Below are 17,894 nucleotides of genomic sequence, written 5' to 3'. Positions count from 1 at the left end.
GAGGGTCTCCCATGCACCATAACTAACTGCATCGCTTAGGATGCACCACCTCGACGCACCACTGCCGAACAGAGCCCGTCGTGGAGCAGGGGGACAGGAGCTCGCGTTGCTGCGACCGCTCGTTGCTGCTTTTTTGGGGTCCTTGATACCCAAGGCAGGCAATGAATCATTAGGGACCATCGTGCATCTCGGAGGCATAACTTGCACTACTCACCTCAAACAGCAGGGGCCTAGGCACCTTTCCGGCAGAGAGAGCTAAGCTTTGGGACATTTTCAGATTTAATAAGCTCAGCGGTGAGGGGGATCAGCACTTTTCAATTGTGTGTTTTCAAATATTAAAATCACTGAGCGTTTCTATTTTTTTTTCTTGGCATGCCATAAATTAGAAGCTTAATTTCTCCGCCTTCGTAGCCACAATAAAACAGGAATTTTCTGGGAAATGCCGCGTGGGCCTAGGCTTTGAAAAGCTGCGATTCGGTGAACTGCAAGTCCTGCGTTCTGGCGCGTCAGTAGCGACAAAGTCCGCCCCGTGCCTCACGGCTCTTTGGTCCGCACCATGCAACAGGGAGAAGCGGGCACGGACGGAGGAACATGAAAAGCGAGCGTGGATCTGGAGCCCTCCCAGCGCAGATGTAACGAGAGCCTCTCCACGGGCACCAGTTTGGGGTTACCACACACCCAACTCCGGTTCAGCTCTGTAATTTAACCCAGCTTTATTTGGACTACTGCATGGGACGGCTGGAGAAGGCATGCCACCCTCAGCCTCAGGGAAGCAAAGGTCCCGATGCCCCAAAAATCGGCCTCTTGGGGAATCCCAGGGCACGGAGGTGCTCAGAAACGCACAGGTGGCCCTGGCCGAGCCCTGCAGAGCTCGGGCAGAGCTGCCCCCGTGCCACTGTAAACGCTGCACCATCTGCTCTTCCCCCCCCCACCGTGGTCAAATCCACAGCCAGCATCCTCCTTCCCTCCAGGAGAGGTGACACGCTGCAGGGAAACAGCATGACTTGGGGGGAAAAAAGCTTCAGGAAATAAAAGTTTATGGAGATGAGCCTGGAAAAGATCATCCAGGGAAGCAGTAAAAGGAAGATAGCAAAGACAGAGGTTTGCTTTTGCTCGTGGGTCTCCTCCAAGCCCCATGCTCCAGGCACCTAAATTTGGTGCAACCAGCCCTACACGCTCCTTGCTCTCTGCAGGAGCCCGGCGACAATCCAGACCGGCTGCTCCTCCAGACCTAACCGCTACGACGACAAGCTGCCGCTGTCTCACAGGCAGCGCGGACACAACCTTCAACTCCTAGTTTTCCAGGACAAGAGCTCGGTCCACACCAGCCTCAGCCACGTGTTCCCAGCTACTAATATCCTCAGGGAGGTTCAGTAAGTCAAGTTTTGCAGCTGAAGTCCGCGATAAGAGTTGGGACAACCCACAGACTAAGGGTCACTCAAGTAGCATGAAGCAATGAGGAAGTCCTATTAGACTAGCAGGCATGGATGAATTCCAACAGCTCCACCAGAGAGCAGGGCCCCGCTGTGCCCGGCCAATGACACTAGTAGGCAGTAAAGGCCCCCAGGCAACACAGCTGGGGCCAGAAGGACACCTGTCCCAGCCTCGGAACCTACCAACACCTTTAGGAGACCTAGCACATTGCGGAGATCCCACCCCTACCATGTCAGGTACCGTTTGTTCAGGGGAGACGGTGGTACGCTTTAGCTTCAGCAAGAGCAACACCACAGTCATGCCAATCTATCATTACACAACCTCCATGACGGTCTGGGCGCTTTACGAAATTACATTTGGTGGCCTGAACACAGCTTCTCCATCCTTAAATAGCAACCAAAGCTAACTACTACCCTAACATTACAGTTTATTCATGTCCTGTGGTTTAAAGCCTATGGTAAGAGGCAAGAAAATACATAGTCCAGTGATCGCTGAAGTAGTATGCAACAACGAGATAGTCTTAACTTACTCACAATTCATCCAGCTGTAAGAGTTTACAGTCATATCTGTTCTTCTCTGCAAAACCATAAAAATGCACCATCATAAAAATACACTAATGTACCCAGCGTAAACCAGAGAACAAATTGTAGGAGTCTGTGTGCAGGCAAGTGTCTCTCAAAGGTGTCTACAGGGCATGTTGTCTCTGTCTCTGGTAACTAATGCACAATAATTACAGAAAGAAACACATAACCTTTGCTTCTCATCACGAGCATAGCTCTGCCAGCCCAAACACACGTCAGCTGAGCACGCAGCCCATGTTTTGCTTCTAATCCAGCCACTTTTAAACCGTGACCCTCTAGGAGCGGCGTGGCAGCCGCGTTGCGCTATCTCCAGCGCTGCATCAGCCAAGAAAGGACATCAGCACGAGGGGCATCAGGCAGCCCTGGGCGGCTTGTGTATAAATAGTCGCTACTTGGCTTGTTTTGCGGTGTCGCTGAAGCTTAAAAAAGAAGATCAGGATGGCGCGCCGAGCATTTCTGCAAGGAAAGCTCTGCAGGGCGTTCCAGCGTGGTTTACACAGATTATTCATAACCGTGCAGTGACCAGACAAAAACAGAGGCAGCAACGCGGGGTGATGACTCAGCTGGATTTGGACGGGCAATCATGCGTTGAAATCTTTATAACTCCTCATTCTTAACAACCACTTTACTCAGAGCTCACCGTCCTACCAACCCACTGAGCCACCTGGTCTTGTTTTTCCTATTTTAACATAAACAGTGGGGGCTGCAATATGCTTTTTATCATTAATCTCCAGTCCTTGAAAAGAAGTCAACATTGTGTTCCTTGGACTAGACCTTAATAGCTGTTTTCTCATTTTGGAAACTACGCTCCTGGTATTGCATATATCAATTTGGGCAATACCAAAATTGTGCCCGCAAATTCAGATAAAATATGGACAGTGAGATACAAGTACTGTGCTCCCTTAGGGCAGAAATCATCCCTTTCAACATACTTCAAAAATATGTAAAGTAAAGAGAACAGTCAAACAGATTATTAAGGGGAATAGAAGACTTTTAGAAAAACATTTAATTCCTTCATGAGTTTAGGGGAGAAGCCTGACTGATATTTGTAATCTTTTGGTGGACAGAGCTGTCATTTAATTTAGCTTGCACGACTGAAAGAATTTAATAAAAGTGCTCCACAGAGTTTTGCTGAAATTCTTAGCATGTTTTTAGTAAGCCCCTGGAATATGATCAAACCTAAAAAGCTGGAGAGAATGAAGACTGAACTTGCAGCTAGAATAATATTCGAAATTGTAATATACATTTAATAAAGTATTCACATCCAGCAAAAAGTGCCTTCTTGCAGAAACTCTTCTGGATCACCAGCCGCGTGTCCATCAGTGCTGCTGCATGTCAGGAAGGGCACCCTGGGAACCGAACGCAGCACTGAAAACCAGCCTCCAGCTCTGCTATACACCTTTCCAAAACTCAGCTAAACCCACCAGCTCGGGACTGACCGCTGAACTTTGGATGCCTTCCATTAGGAGTCTCAATAAGAAGGTTTCAAAGGAGCAGAGCTATTCTTCCCCTTGCCGTGTACGAGCCACCTTCTCTGCCCACTCGCCTTTGGGTACACAACACAACCGGCCACCCTACTTTCTACATAACTCCTGAAATTCCCAGTAAGTCAGGTTTTTCTATTTTAAATTCCAGCCTGCTGAAAACATTGTTTTGGAGAGAGAGAAAAATATATATCTGATGGCCAATCCTGACCTTTAAATCTGCAACACCGAATAATTTACGGGTGGCTTTTAAATCAGGGCAGCATCATGGGAAACGTGCAGATTTTCACACGATAGTGTTCCCTGTTAACAGCTCATTACAACGTACAGAAGTATACTCCCATTATGAAATACAGCTGGTGTTGTTTTGCTTACAAAGGTCATTATCTGAGCCCAAACAAGAATCGAGGAAAGGAACCCATTTTAAAAGGGTGAAGCTGTGGACTTTTCGAAAACTCATGTGTTTTGAATTTTGTGGTATGATCCTATACAAGCATGCAACAGGGAGAATCGATTCTCTCCACTTCCTCTGCTTATTAGCCCAAGAAATAGCATGGAAAAAATTATCTTTTATTAGCAAATACTTTCTTTATTATTTGACCAAGCCTCATCTTAGGATTCACTGATACCTTTCACTTCACTATTTCCCAGCTCCTTTTGGTGAACAGGGCCCCTCAGCGGCACAAGACAGCGTATACAAGCAGAACCTCAATGCAGCATCAACAGCATCATTTTTCGCTTGCTTCTTTGCAAGCTCTCGAAGGATCTCTCTATCTTGGGCAGCAACAAAATGCAACACACATTGCAGTAAAACTCAACATCCCCTGGCACAAAACTCCACTAAAAAAAAAAGGAAAGTGGGGATTTAAAACAATAGAAATATTTGTAAATATTTGGATCTTTGGCAAGGACATGTGCGTACGCACAGGCAGACACCACTGCTCTTCTGACGACAACATTACCCCAGAGACTGGAGAACCCATTTCAGCAGGAGGATGCCCGAACTGTGGTTTCGTTGCAGTCCTTCCCGTTGGATACACCTTGGCAGGGCAGACGTGGCACAGCAGAAACCTGTTCCTAATTGTACTCCTATTTTAAGCTCAGCACAACAAGGAGTAATTGCTAATCAAATGTTAATAAAGTGGAAGCAGGCCTTGGACCTGGAAAAGTCATTTTCAGCGCTTAGAAAAACAACGAGTTGGGAACGTCAGCTGTTTTATCAGCTGCTCCAAAAGCAAATTCTTCACTTCCACACGCTGCTGGCTTTGAGCGATCTCAGATTTTGAGCTGCAGACAGACAGCTGACGCCGTACCCGGCAGACTGCGGCCCGGCCAGCCTCACGTGCCTGCCCCAGGCCTCGCTCGTTGGGGCTCCACACCAGCCTGCGGCAAAGAGTGGCAAAAAGGAGCGATCTGCAGCTCAGAGTTAACACTGTGCTCTTCAGCCACAATTACGTTTTGCTGTTAACTGCTGTCATTCCTTCCACTCACCCCAGAAACAGTATCTCCTAGAATAGGAGAAAAGCCCTATTGTCCTCACCTTGGATCTACCAGCACAGCAGGACCTCTTCATTGCCTCCGCAAACTCCAGAGGAGACATTCTCAGCTGCCAATAAATCAGTTTTTCTGGTCTCTCTCCTGATAGCACAAAGAGGCTGGTGATAGTAGTGAATTATTGGCCAAGGGGTGGCCCTGTTTCTATGGATCATCAACTTAATTCCAGATTAGCTATCAAAACTGACAATATCCCTATGGGTGAAGGAAGACAGATAAGGACCCCTAAACGCTGACTCTAATTAAAACGAACCCATACTGGATAGTAAATCTCTTCTAGCAGCCAAAGGAGCTGACAAGCCGTTATGAATTCCTCCCGTTCAGGTCACCAATTCATGAGACAGGATGCTGAGGAGCTCTCCGCCAAAGCAAGGTTAACAAACCTGCGTTGGCACCACAACAGGCAGCAGAGTTGAGTCCTGGCCACTCTCTCCCAGATAGGGAAGGTGTTACTTCCCCAGCCCAAACAAATGCTCATTCATCATAGGGCACATATGAAAAACAGATGACTTGGGCTTTATGATCAGCTCTTTCACCTTATAGGCAGTTCCTTCCCCTTCTACCTCCGCGGCTATTTATGGCTTTTCTTTGTGTTGCGATAGGAAGGAACAGAGAACAGCGTGGGTATGGAGAGGGGCCACAGGGCCCAGCCCAGCCTGCTACAAAACAAGGAAGTACAGGTCTATTCACGGCTTGTTCCTGAACCCCACGTCAATGGCGATACCCTAGAGCTGCTGCTTTTCTCTTCATAAGCTCCTACAATGTTCTTTCTCCTCCTCTGCGTTTCTGAGAGCAAGCTGTTCCTGGTACTTCACTAACCCTTCTTATATTCTGTCCATCCCCATTAAACATGGCAAACTCCAAAAATCCATCATTAACTTCACAGCTGGATCAGGCAGCACACGATCTCTTTAGCACCTTATTGGAGTCTGGATCTTTCCCCCCCCAGGATCAGACTGACTCCTATGAGCTACCGCTTCTCTTTTCTCTGTAACTAATGTAGAAATGCAGCTATTTCCTGCAAACACCTCTTTCAAGCTCCTTTTCACTTGGCCTGGGCTGACCTGCATCATTTCCACAGTCTCAGTCTCTGCCACAGCGCCCACAACTGCTCCAGATTTGGTGCTGTTCATGCCAGAGCACCTCCTGCTACGTTACAGGTTTCCTGAAGACATCTGATGCACAACCCAGGAAACCATTTGCACTTACACCTGCCTCTTGATAAATGGGAGAACACCACATTCGTCCTATGGGACAGACTTTTAGGTCTGCAGCGGGGAAAGAGCTGATATTTCAAGACCAATATGACATGTGTTCAGACTGCTTAAAAGAACGAAACAAGAAAAGCGAGCCACTAAGAACAGTCATCACCAGACAGGTACCCGCTTAGTCTGGACAAGGGATTGCTCACCTGTCACAGAAAGTGGGTGGCAGGTAGGACCGGCCAAAGGCAGTGACAGAAGACGATACTGACTAGGTTGACACAGATGGCAATACAGCATTGTCTGGAGCACACACAGAGGAAGGACGGCTTGCAAGGGAAAGGCATTGCAAAGATGCTCCTTCCCTGGTTACCGATGAGCTGTCTGCCTCAACCCCTTCCCACAGCATTTGTATCTCTCTCTCCATACCCCTCCTCTTTCTCCTCACAAAGTTTCTCAGTCTCCTCTCCAGCAACCCCAGCTGCCTTGCCCTCTCCCTTCCACCCACTCTGCATCACTCCATGAAGCGGAACCTGGACCAACTTCTCTATCTGCCAAGCAGCCACCCCTCAGGGGGTTGGCAGCTGAGATAAGAAGGGGCGTGAGAGCTTACGTGGGCCAGGGCCTATCACTGCTATTAGCCATGTTTTCCATATTTTATTTAGTTATGTTGGAGCAGAAGCTGGCTAGGCTGTCCAAACGCAGCGCAGAAAGGCCCAGTGAGCACGTCACCGAACTACAAAACATGAGACAACAAGCAGCGACAAAGTAGGTGCACATAGAAGATGACAGCTCTGGTAGGAAGTAGAGCAATCAACCACCGACTGTCTGGTAAAGAGGCCCCACTTTTTTTATAGAGGGGGAAACAGCATGTCGAAGGCAGGGCCTGAAGCAGAGAGCAGGTCCCTGCTGCCTTTTCACAGCTGGTTCACCCCAAGCCCCAATTGGAGGAGCTGGGAGATTTCCTGTTGGCTCAGATTCCTTGGCACCAGGTAGGAAATACCAAACAAAAAGCTGCTCCAGAAGCTCCAGTTTCCCCACTTTTGCTTCTGCCACATTGTAAGCCAAGAAGAGGCAAACCTCTGTCCCCGCAGCTTCCCTTTTCCCCTAAAGCTCCCAATAGAGAGGGAGTTCTCAAATCGCGTATTTTTGTGCACAACCTGGTCTTGTATCAAGGTTTTTGCCAGAATACCTGCCCCTCTCCCTCCAGCAGCCACCCTAAAGGTAATTTAAATCTGGCAGGAGGGGAAGGACTCAATGGCAAACAAACCCCAAACCTCTTATAAGGAGGGGATCGCTGCCTACCTGCCCTCCCTGGGGACCTGCCAGCCTTTCACACCAGAGACAGGTTTTGCCAAGCTGAGCCCAGACACGCTTCTCTGCCGAGCAGCCCATCGCTCTCTCGGGGACTGCAATCACACTGGCACGTGAATACCACCAAGCTGCTGCGATGTCAGCTGGGCTGATGGTCAGGCCACACACGCTCATGCCTAACCCTGCAGTGTAAGTACCCATCTCACACCTTCACCCTGGGCACATACACCAGGGGCTCACCTGAGCCTACGTTTTGGGCTGCAAACCTCCCCGGCGGCCTAGGCTTGGGAAGGCGCCCCAGTCTGACCAACAAGACATCTCACTCCTCTTGCTCTCTAAAGGGCGAGAAGTCCTTTAGACGCCAGGAGAAAAACCCTTTTGACTCTCCTACTGCTCCCAGGGGGGCTGACTAGCGAGGGGAGCACCCAGAGGTAGCACTAAGAGCCTACTGCTCTGCTGCCACAAGTTATTTATGCACTTCACATTAAACAGGCATTTATCTGAGACAAATCAGACCAGAAGTAATCCCAGAAACAGGGTCTCTCCAGCCTTGATGGTTCCTAATTAACAGCTGGCGGCTGGGCTGGCTCCTGGGCTGGGTCACACCTCTCCTCTGCCTTCAGAGCATGGCTGCTGCCTGCCAAAACCCAACAAGAACAACTAACATCACGGACGCCGCTTCTCAGGTGTCAAGGCTGGCACCTGGCTCCTGGGATGGGCCCACGGACGAGATGAAGAAATATCCAAGCTCCAGCATGAGCACTGCTGATAACCCGGGGTGTAATTCATCACCAATACTGAACGCGTCCACCAAAAAGGAGTCCCTCGAGGATGCAGGCCTCCAGGGGTGAGCTGACGGCAAGGAGCAGAAGGAGCCCTGCACAGGGCGATTTTCCTACACAGATGCACAGCCACCAGCTGAGCAGCTGAGGCAGCTCCATGTTTAAATTAGGCTCAAAGCTAGTGATTTTATAGCCTCCTCCAGTGAGACCCAACACTCGTGGAGGAAGCCCCGAAAGGCACTTACACAAGGCTCACCAGCATATGTGCTGCAGGAAAAGGTCAGTAAACTCATTCCCCACTCGTAGGTGGAAGGTATTTGAGGGGCCCTGCCAAGAATAAAAAATGAATTCCTGCCCATCATGGTGTATTGTGGTTACTCAGATGCGTATCCCAGGCCAGCTGTCTCCTAGTTCCTCCCATAGTGTTTCACAGGACAGCTTCTTCTTACGCATGTCCTCAGAAACACCAGCCAAACACACCTTTTTTTTCTTTTAAATATTGTCCCTTGACAAAATAGTCAAGCAAGGCCATACACAATGAATATTACCGCAATGTAACCTTCCCTGTTTGGTCTCAACATTTTATGTGCCGCAAAAGCCATCTCTTGCAGCACAAACCACAATAGCAAGAGCACTAGAATATAACGTGGCCTTTGCAGTTAGTTACATGTCAAAACCAAGCTAAGGAGTTTAACAAGCAATGATATCAACTGACAAAGTCCTCCCGTGCTGCAATGGTTATTTACACATGCACCAACACGCTCAGGTTCAAGCAGCCTTACTGACTAGGGAAGTCTTCTGCCATCTCAAAGACCTGCCTGATTACAAACATCTGCTTCATCAGCAGGTGTAACAAAAGGAACAAGATTACTAATTATTCATTTCCTAAAACGTACAAAAATTCATTCACTTTCTGACAGCAGCACAGCTTGGATGAAAGCTTACGCGGCTGCAGCGCTTTGTGTCGGCTGCTACCGAACTGGAGGTGGGCAAGTACGTTTGGAGAGGGTCCCAGGAGCAGCCTCGGCTTCTCAACAGGCCGAGATAACGCTTTAAAAAAGGGATTGCCCTCTTTTAAAGCAGGATTTCTGGATGAGGTGTAGAGCTGACACGTCTTCCATTTCAGACCAGGAAAGTGTTCATAATATTTGTTGCAAGAAACGCATGTTACAGTGCCCTAGTGACAACTGCCAGCCTATGAGTCAAAGGCATACCAAAGCAGTAAGTGCTGATTCCTCCAGCACTGTAATAACGTACAAGTAATTCCTCCAATGCTAGTACTGTGTAAATCCACAGCAGCCTGTCTGAACCAACAGGACCTGAAAAGACTCATCTCGGACATCCGTGGCTGGTGCCTAGGGAGGCTGCCCCACTTGTGCCAGAAAGGTGCATATCAGTTTCTCTGGGGAAACAAAGTCATGAAGGCACCTTGTTCCACTCCTCACTGGAGAGAGAATTATTTGGTGAAACAGAGGGACTGTACTGGCAAAACTTCCAGCTCACTTATTCTTGGTGCTCAGGTATAGATGGGCTGGAGTGGGCCCCTCTGGAGCGGCACAGCTTAGGGTATTCACGCAAGCCACAAAAGCCTGCACATAGGGCTAGTGGTGCAGAAGGACGCTCCTTGCTTTTGACTGTCCCACCCCGTCCATTTAGAAATGCTTTGCTGACAAGCTGCAACTCTGAGAAAAAAACCACACGAAACAAAACCCAGCGGGAAGGAGAGCCGGCGTTCAGGAGCTCTGCCGACGGCATTAGACCGACCTGCCTAGAGCGGATCTGACTTCATTGCTTTTTCCTCCTTTCCCCTGAGAACATCATTGCTAACTGGTTGCACGCCATCAAGTTGGAATCAAAAGTAACATTATTGTTACTGATTCCTCTTCTAAAGAACATAAGCAATCAGATTTGTTCTCCAGCCAACAAGACCATAGGTTACCTTCTAGGCCTGCTCTGGAAGATGAGGATTAGCTCCCAGAATCCCAGTCTCATCTCGTTCTGGACCATGCTTTTAAAACTTTGACAATAAGTCAAAATATGGAGAAAAATATATAAATGAGAAACATACTAATCAGTCCATGAACTCTGGAGATAGCTGCATGCTCTGTTATTGGAATTAAATTTCAAAGAAACCAAGTTGGGGAAAGTTTTCCACAACTTCAGGCTGAGAATTTTCCCCTGGACCCCTCTCAGCAGATACAACTCATAACCGACAGCAAAAGCAAAGGGAAAAGCCCAGTTGCTTCTACCAAAACAGAGCAAAATCCGTCTTCGACAAGCCCTGGGGCAGTACCAAAACCAGCTGCTTCCTCACACTGCATTCACAAGACACCCAGGGATCATCACAGAGGATGGCCATCGCCTACATTTTCTACTGATTAAATTACTGGGCTGAGTCAGAGCACAAGGTGATACTTGATATGATTAACGAGGCCCAGAATAACCATAATTAACTCTCAGTTTGGTATCAGTGGGTCCACTTGCCGATGTGTTTTGTTGCACAAGGATCCCAGGTTTGTTTCCTCCACAACAGGATAAACTCCAGTTCTGGTACAGGATATCTGGTGTTTGTTTTCAACCGCTACTGTGCATCAGCTGCATGGTTGGGACACAAAAAAAAAAAAATTAATTCTTTTTAAAGGATTTTTTTTCCAGATGATTTCCAGAGCATTGTTTGGAGCCTGTTCCCTGCAGGACACACCTGATCACACCTGCGCTCATGGGGGGACCGCAGCCAGCACAGGGGCTAACGTCATGGGGCAGAGGCGAGTCCTGTTCCTGTCACCTCTCCCCCACTGCTCCCCACTTCCACAAGGCTGAGAAATTTCAGGGAAAGAGCGACAAAATATTATTTACATTACCTGAACGCCATGAACACCAAACACGCGCTGGTGCAGAAAACGCCAAAAAACTCCAACCTGTCCAAGCTCAGCCACCTCAGCTTCCTGCTTTCGCTGGGAAAATTAAGCAGCAAGAGCCACTGGCCCGGAAAGTATTATCGCTCCCAGAGTCACAACTGAGCTAAATGTCTATTTTGATACCAGATGAGAGGTGAAATGTCACCAACGAACGTATGATCCTCAGAAAAGAAAGTGATTAGCAAAAAGAGGAATACAGGTGAGACTTTCCTTTTTTCCTACAGATAATTGAGATATACAGCTTCAGCTGGGAATGCTCCTCTCCCAGCCCTCTCCTACCTGTCCCTGAAACTCACTGCCTGAAGGCAGATGGAAGTGGGCAAGAAAGAGTCAGCCTCGTCTCAAAAATAACAGCTCGGCATTCCTGTTATTGAAAAAAAATACAGCACATAGGGATTGACCAAAGGACTCAGGTGATCCAAGAAAACCCCTACAATTGAAATTTTTTTGCAAAAAAGGGTTGAAATGAGGAGTCTTGGATATTGATGGGACTCAACAGCAACAGCGAGCGATCAGTACCTTGGCCTCTTCTTCTCCCTGCTGCAGGGTGAAACTCCGGCAGTGGAAGGGAAATAGCCCTCGTCCACCTTGCTCGGCAGCCGCAATTGGACTTCAGCAGCACACAGGAGATGCTCTGGCCCTAAGTGTCAGCGAGCAGTGCTAGAAATGGGACTATTTACCGCACTTTGCTCTTAGTGCCCTTTCCTACACTTGAAATGGGAAATACCTCACATTCCATAGCAGGCTTAACGGCCACAAGCAGTAGAAGCGTGGGGCTTAAGAGTGCACCCGTTACGATTCCCTGCGTCGTGGAAGACCATACACGAAGCAGGTGAGAAACTCCAGCAAACGCAGCCCAGGCGATACATCAGCTAGTGACCGTCTGTTTAAAAACACACCCACAAATGCAGGGTTCAACTAACCTCAGGCCGTTAAAGAAAACCTGTTTAGTGCGACCCACAGATCCAACGTTCCCACAATAAACCCGAGAAAGCCGGGACGTTTGCAGGTGCAGTCCTCACACGCGCTACCCGGCACTCGCAAAGTTCAGCTCTTACTGAAAATGAGAGCGGAGGAAGAATGTTTTTGGATTCAAAACAAAACAAAACAAGGTAAGTTCACACTTAATTATGTTTCGGTTACTGAGCATCGCACACGCCCCGATTTAACTGGCCTGGCAGAATCCCGTAATTCTCGCTGCCATACGGAGTCGGAGGCTGCAAGGGCGCTTTCGCAGCGGCGCAGTAACAAGGACCACGGCACGGCTTCGGAAGCACGAAAGGACAACGCAGCTAGTCTTTAAATACCAGCCCCAGACTTGGTGGAGCTACAGATTATTTTGTGCAGTAAAAAAGGGAATTAGCCGATGCATTCCAAAACGCGTTTATCACTAAAATACAAATCTTCTGTCATTTTATTTAATAGCCTTAGTAAGAAATAATTGAAATGTCTGGCTGCGTTCGATGACATGTGGTTTTAATATTTTAATTGCTACAAACTGTTTAATAACGCCGAACAAAAGGCACGTCCAAGTAATTACTGTATTTATTAATAATTCCTTTTGAGGACTGGAGAGATTATATTACGCGTACACTGCGCTTCAGATATTGTAGCGTTAACTGATTAAATTTAAAAGTGAAAAATTAGCCAGAAGCGACTCCCAGCCCCAAATCGCCCGGGGCAGCGTCCCACAAAGCGTTTCCGCCAGCTGGCCCCGTGCGGGGCTCAACCCCTTCGGAGGTCCCCGCCGCGCTTGGTATTTTGAGCCCGGGGCTGGAAGACCCTTGGGCACAAGGGCATCATACTGCTCCCAGGCCCAGTTAGTTTATGTTTAATTCACTCAAGTTGTGGCCTTTCGGCCTCTTTCCAAATTAACTCCTGCGTGACCTAATAGGCTGTTAAACCTACAAACAAACCTCGAGTATGTGGGTTGATGCAGCCAGCTCCAAGCAGAGCTATCTACATTCGCGGTGCACACTTTTGCAAACTCCAAGTATATTCCGTCCTCATTCGTTCACTCCTCTCTGCTTAATTTTTTTCTCGTTTGAATATTCAGAGTGTTTTACCGCCTCGTAAACTTCAAAATTTGGTTCTGATCCTGCTACAAACCCCACAAAGAGCAGCATGAGGCTCTTTCGCAAGGACCTCGCTGCAGGATCAGGTCTTTACACTGAAAACAGAAAGGTGGCGAGATCCTGCTCTGTGCAACAGTCATAATATTCCAAGAAATTGTACATTCCCCGTACTTCCAAGGAAATAAATCAAAGTTAGTTTCTCAGGGCTCGTGAAAGCATATTGCCTGGATTCCAGTCCCCAAGGGTTTTCTTTCAAGAGCTTATATGGTAGTTAGATTTCTGGCTAGAGAATATGCAATATGATAAAAACACAGTCCTTACACAGAGCAATAAATTACAGATTGTTTGATGTGGAAACCAAAGAACTGTCAGACTCTAGTATATCTGAAATATTCAAAATGAGCCCTGAACTCCAGTGTCTGGAAATTTACAGTACGTTTCCAGGCCTTTCAATCTTGCGAAGACATCTCCCCCACTTCATTTTCCTTTGATGGATTTTATTCTTAGGGTTTTTTTTTTTTTTCCTTCCCAGAACTGTGTTCTTCCTAAAGATAGTCTTACGATAAACAGCAGGACTTCTCTGTGCATAAAAAGGGAAGTGAACTGGGCACTAGCTTAAACTTCGGGAGATCTTTCTCTGCCACGGATTTTCTGTGTGCGCAAGTCCCTTCCGCACTTCACCTGCGCGCCTCCAAAACAGGGACGGCAACTGCCCCAGCTCATAGGGCTGTTTTGCAGATAAACGCAAGTCTCCTGGCTCCACACGCCTGTGTTAAAACTGGAACCTCGTCCCCATCTGTCAGCCATCTAAACATCCTTGCAGCAGAGGGAAACCTGACTGACTGGAGGAAAAAAATTCACCTTGCACTTTGCTTCTCACTAGGGAAGCCACCAAGCCATGAAGAACTCGTGCTGACGTTGAATAACCTTTCAATTTCATTATCATTTCACGTACAGGATGAGTGAAAACCCTCCAAGCTATAAGCAGACCCTGTCCGCTCTGGGAAATACAAGTTAGGGACCAATTCAAGCTCATTTTCCTGAAGGTGACCCTTGGCCTCCCAGCTGAGATAACAACGCTAATATTTACGGATGGGCCGTTCGTGCCTCTGGGCGCAGAGCAAAAATAATTCAAATCACAACTTGGTAGACATCTAGCAGAACTGAAAAAAGTCTCTGTCCCAATATGGCAATAACAAGCAAGCTCGCCCACCCGCTGCACAAAAAATAGTACCACCCACCACCACACTTTTAAGTGCAGCAAAAACGGTCTGGAGTTTTGATGCGATGAGTAGGCATCTCCGAGTGTGACTCATCCAGAAAGTACTGACCTGAGACAACACATTCATCAGACAGCCGTGGTTTATTCATTTATTTATTTCAGCTTCACAAAAGGCACTTAAATAAAATTAATAAAATCTAGCAATTTTTTTTTAACTTCCCCTTTTCTCTGCTTCAAGCTTTCTGTACTCCTTCCAGTCTCCGCAGATTGCATTCTAATACGCAAACAACATTCTCATTTCACACTGTAAAAGGCAGAAGAGAATTTCTCATATACACGTACGCTTCTCCAGACTCAAGTCTGAGAAGACATGAGCTAATCAGTGAGCGTGATTCCCTCACACAACACGTTCACCAAGCTCAAGCAAGCTCCAAAATTTGGAGCTGAAAGAACACACATTTTTCAGCAGCGTGAGCAGCCTGAAATAAATGGAAGCTAAGTTTCGGCAAATTACAGACATTAACAAAATCCACAAGTAAAAGAAAATGGCGTGGAACTCTAGCAAAAATTACACTGAATAGAACAGTTCCCCAGTCTACCCATATCTCTGAAATCTTAGCTCCAGCTCCTCCAACACAACAGCAAACTACAAAGAATTCATTATATGCTGCTAGATCCATAACATACCACCCATCACGTGGCAAAGCCAGCTCAGAGCTCTGAGCACTACAAACACTCAAAAAGATGTTATTTTCTCCAAAAGATAACAGACATCTGAAAAACCTTCAAAGATGCTGTTCAGTTGAGCTTGGCAGGTAAGTTGTTTTTCACTCCTGCCCAGCACGGGAGTCCACACTGCTACCCAGATCTGCAGCCAACACCTGAAAAACACCACTAACTCATCCAGAGTCGCTCCTTCCGCATTTCCTGCTCTTCAGCATCCGAGATGCATTCCAGATGTGACGGTGATCACCAAACTTCAGTAGGCCAAGTAATGAACGCGATGGTGAGCTCCAACACCCAAAAATCACAAATTTAAGTACTCTCTACAGTTACTTTACTGGGATACGAGCCACTTACCTTAGACTATGGATCCTCAGCATTAACAGCTAGGTTCACAACTAATTTTCAAAAATCACTTTCCAATTTTATTCTCAACTCCTGCCTTTCTCAAATGCAATTTTACAGGTGGGTTTGATTTTTCAAATTTTTGTATTTATGCCATTAAGTGCAAAACAGCTCATCTGACCCCCGCAACAACGCTACATCTTTCCAGTGGGATACGGCAAAAGAACAAGAGAGAGCCCTGTACGGGATCATGAGCCAGCTAGCAGCATTCACCCGCTTATCTCTATTTTTCTCAGGCCAGTGCCTGACAAAGGCAGTCGGCTGCTCTCAGCAGCTGGGTTCAGCCGAGTTATGTTTACCCAGGGTCTCTCGTTCCACGAATCTTAGCTCCTCGGCAGACTGAACAGTTCAGCAAAAGACCTAACTTGACCCAATCTGGCAGCCAGCATTTCACAACCACTTTGTGTCAGCACTTTCAAGTACACTAATAACCATGTTTTGTTCCATGCGACTTTCTCACTGTGAACGGCAAAATATCATTATCACCTGCAGGTTGAAGCCTGCCCTCTACCCCACTTAATAGGGAGCTGATTATGCTTTTTCCCCGCCCCCCCCCCCTTTTAATAATTACGGGCTGTTGGCAGATGGCATCGCTCTGCGATGGAAGGTATGCGTGACGGCACGGCGGGCTGAGCGCGCGCTCCCGCGCGGCGGGGCACTCGCCAGGGATCCAGCAGCCCGCAGCCCGCGGTGCAGACTCCCAGACGGGAGCTAATGAGGCATGCCTGTGTCCGAGGGCGCGGGGGTTAAACCGGGAACGGCTATGAAAACAGGCCCAGGAGCAGGAAAGCAGAGGTTAGCAGAAAAGTCGCTAAGCCAGCAACTTCAGGCAGATCAGCCCCAGCAGCCCACCAGGCTGGGAAGTGCAGCTCTGGTTTAACCTCAGCAACCCACCGCTGTCAAAAACCTCCCTTTGGAGCACTTCTGAACAAGCTCCCTGGTGGTTAAAAGCTCCCTCCGGAGAGACCAGGCAGCTCAGCTGTATTAAAAGACCACATTACTGCCGGAGTACTTGTCCCCACGAGGTCCCAAAACTGCATTCCTCGAAAGTGCAGAGGTCCAAGCTATCAAGCTACTGAGAAACAACCCTTCTTGGAGTTACTTAGTGACACAGACACAAAAGCAGAGTCCAGAGCCAGACCCGGGCCAGCTAGTCAGGCGAAGGCACGTGCTGACACCAGGCAATAGCTCTGGGAAGTTCAACACTTGCCCGAAACACCCCCAAGCCACACCTCACCCTGAACAAGGGCCCCATGCGCTGCAGGACACCTGCGCCGCACCCCACAACCTCCGTCTCATAAAACTCCCATGATATGCGAAGCAAACTGAGCAATGCAAGAAACGCTTCTGTCTGATCCCTGCAGGGCTCAGCTAATGCTCGAGTTAGCGATTTGCTATTACTATTCTAATTGCCACCGCAACATCAACGTTTCATTGCTCACCCAAGCACACAGTCCTTCCCTGAATCCAGCTGCAGGACCTCACAGCTGGGGCCCTGCAGCAGCAGACTCCCTGTGGCAGCTGCACCATGCAACAGGCAGTTTCTTTCACCAGCCTCGCATCCATTGCAAGCTGAACACAGTGCAAAGGTGCCACCTAATCCCTTGGCAGCTGGGGTGCTTGTTCATAGACCTAACCTGGCCCAGCCTGATGAGTAGAGACAAGATCGAGCTTGTACCTGCACAGATGAGACCTTGGGAAGGGAGCTCCGTCCCTGTGCAGAGAGGGTCTCACCCAGCTCTGCTGCTTCCCTGCTCAACATCAACTTGTCCCCACAGTGACCAGGCAATGCCAAAGGGAATCCTTTGCCCAGAGCTGACGTCAGGCATGTGCCACATCCATCCGTGCCCAGTGCCTGGCGCTCGGGGCACCGCCATCCTTATCGGTCCTCCTCCCAGCAGCAGAGCTACCTGCCCTTGTGCCGCAGGGATACATGGACATGGCCTGGATGACAGCTCCGCGTGTGCCCCGCAGGTCTGGCTTTGCCAGAGAGGCACCGCTCGCTGCATGTGTTTGCACAGAGCTCACGTGTGGTGAGGCAGGACATGCCGCACATGCCCGGGAAGTCTGGCGGCACAGTCGGGCTGGGGCTGCGTGGGCGCTGCACCACCTCTGCTGAGGACAGAGCTGTCTGGCTGAGCCCTACAAAAGCACGGGGGAAGCCAAATGGCTTTGGAAACCACCCACTCTGGAGCCGTCC

At 48.4% G+C, this 17,894-nt stretch overlaps 1 protein-coding gene across 9 annotated transcripts in view; it reads right to left on the bottom strand.

The window, feature by feature from the left end:
• The window catches only part of GPC3 (glypican 3), a 142,051-nt gene that overhangs the window by 28,684 nt on the left and 95,473 nt on the right, over window positions 1-17,894 (bottom strand). The gene's annotated exons all lie outside the window — the stretch shown is intronic.

Source organism: Struthio camelus, chromosome 11, assembly GCF_040807025.1.
Source record: "Struthio camelus isolate bStrCam1 chromosome 11, bStrCam1.hap1, whole genome shotgun sequence".
Classification (NCBI taxonomy): Eukaryota; Metazoa; Chordata; class Aves; order Struthioniformes; family Struthionidae; genus Struthio; species Struthio camelus.
This window is presented reverse-complemented; position numbering and strand designations above follow the sequence as displayed.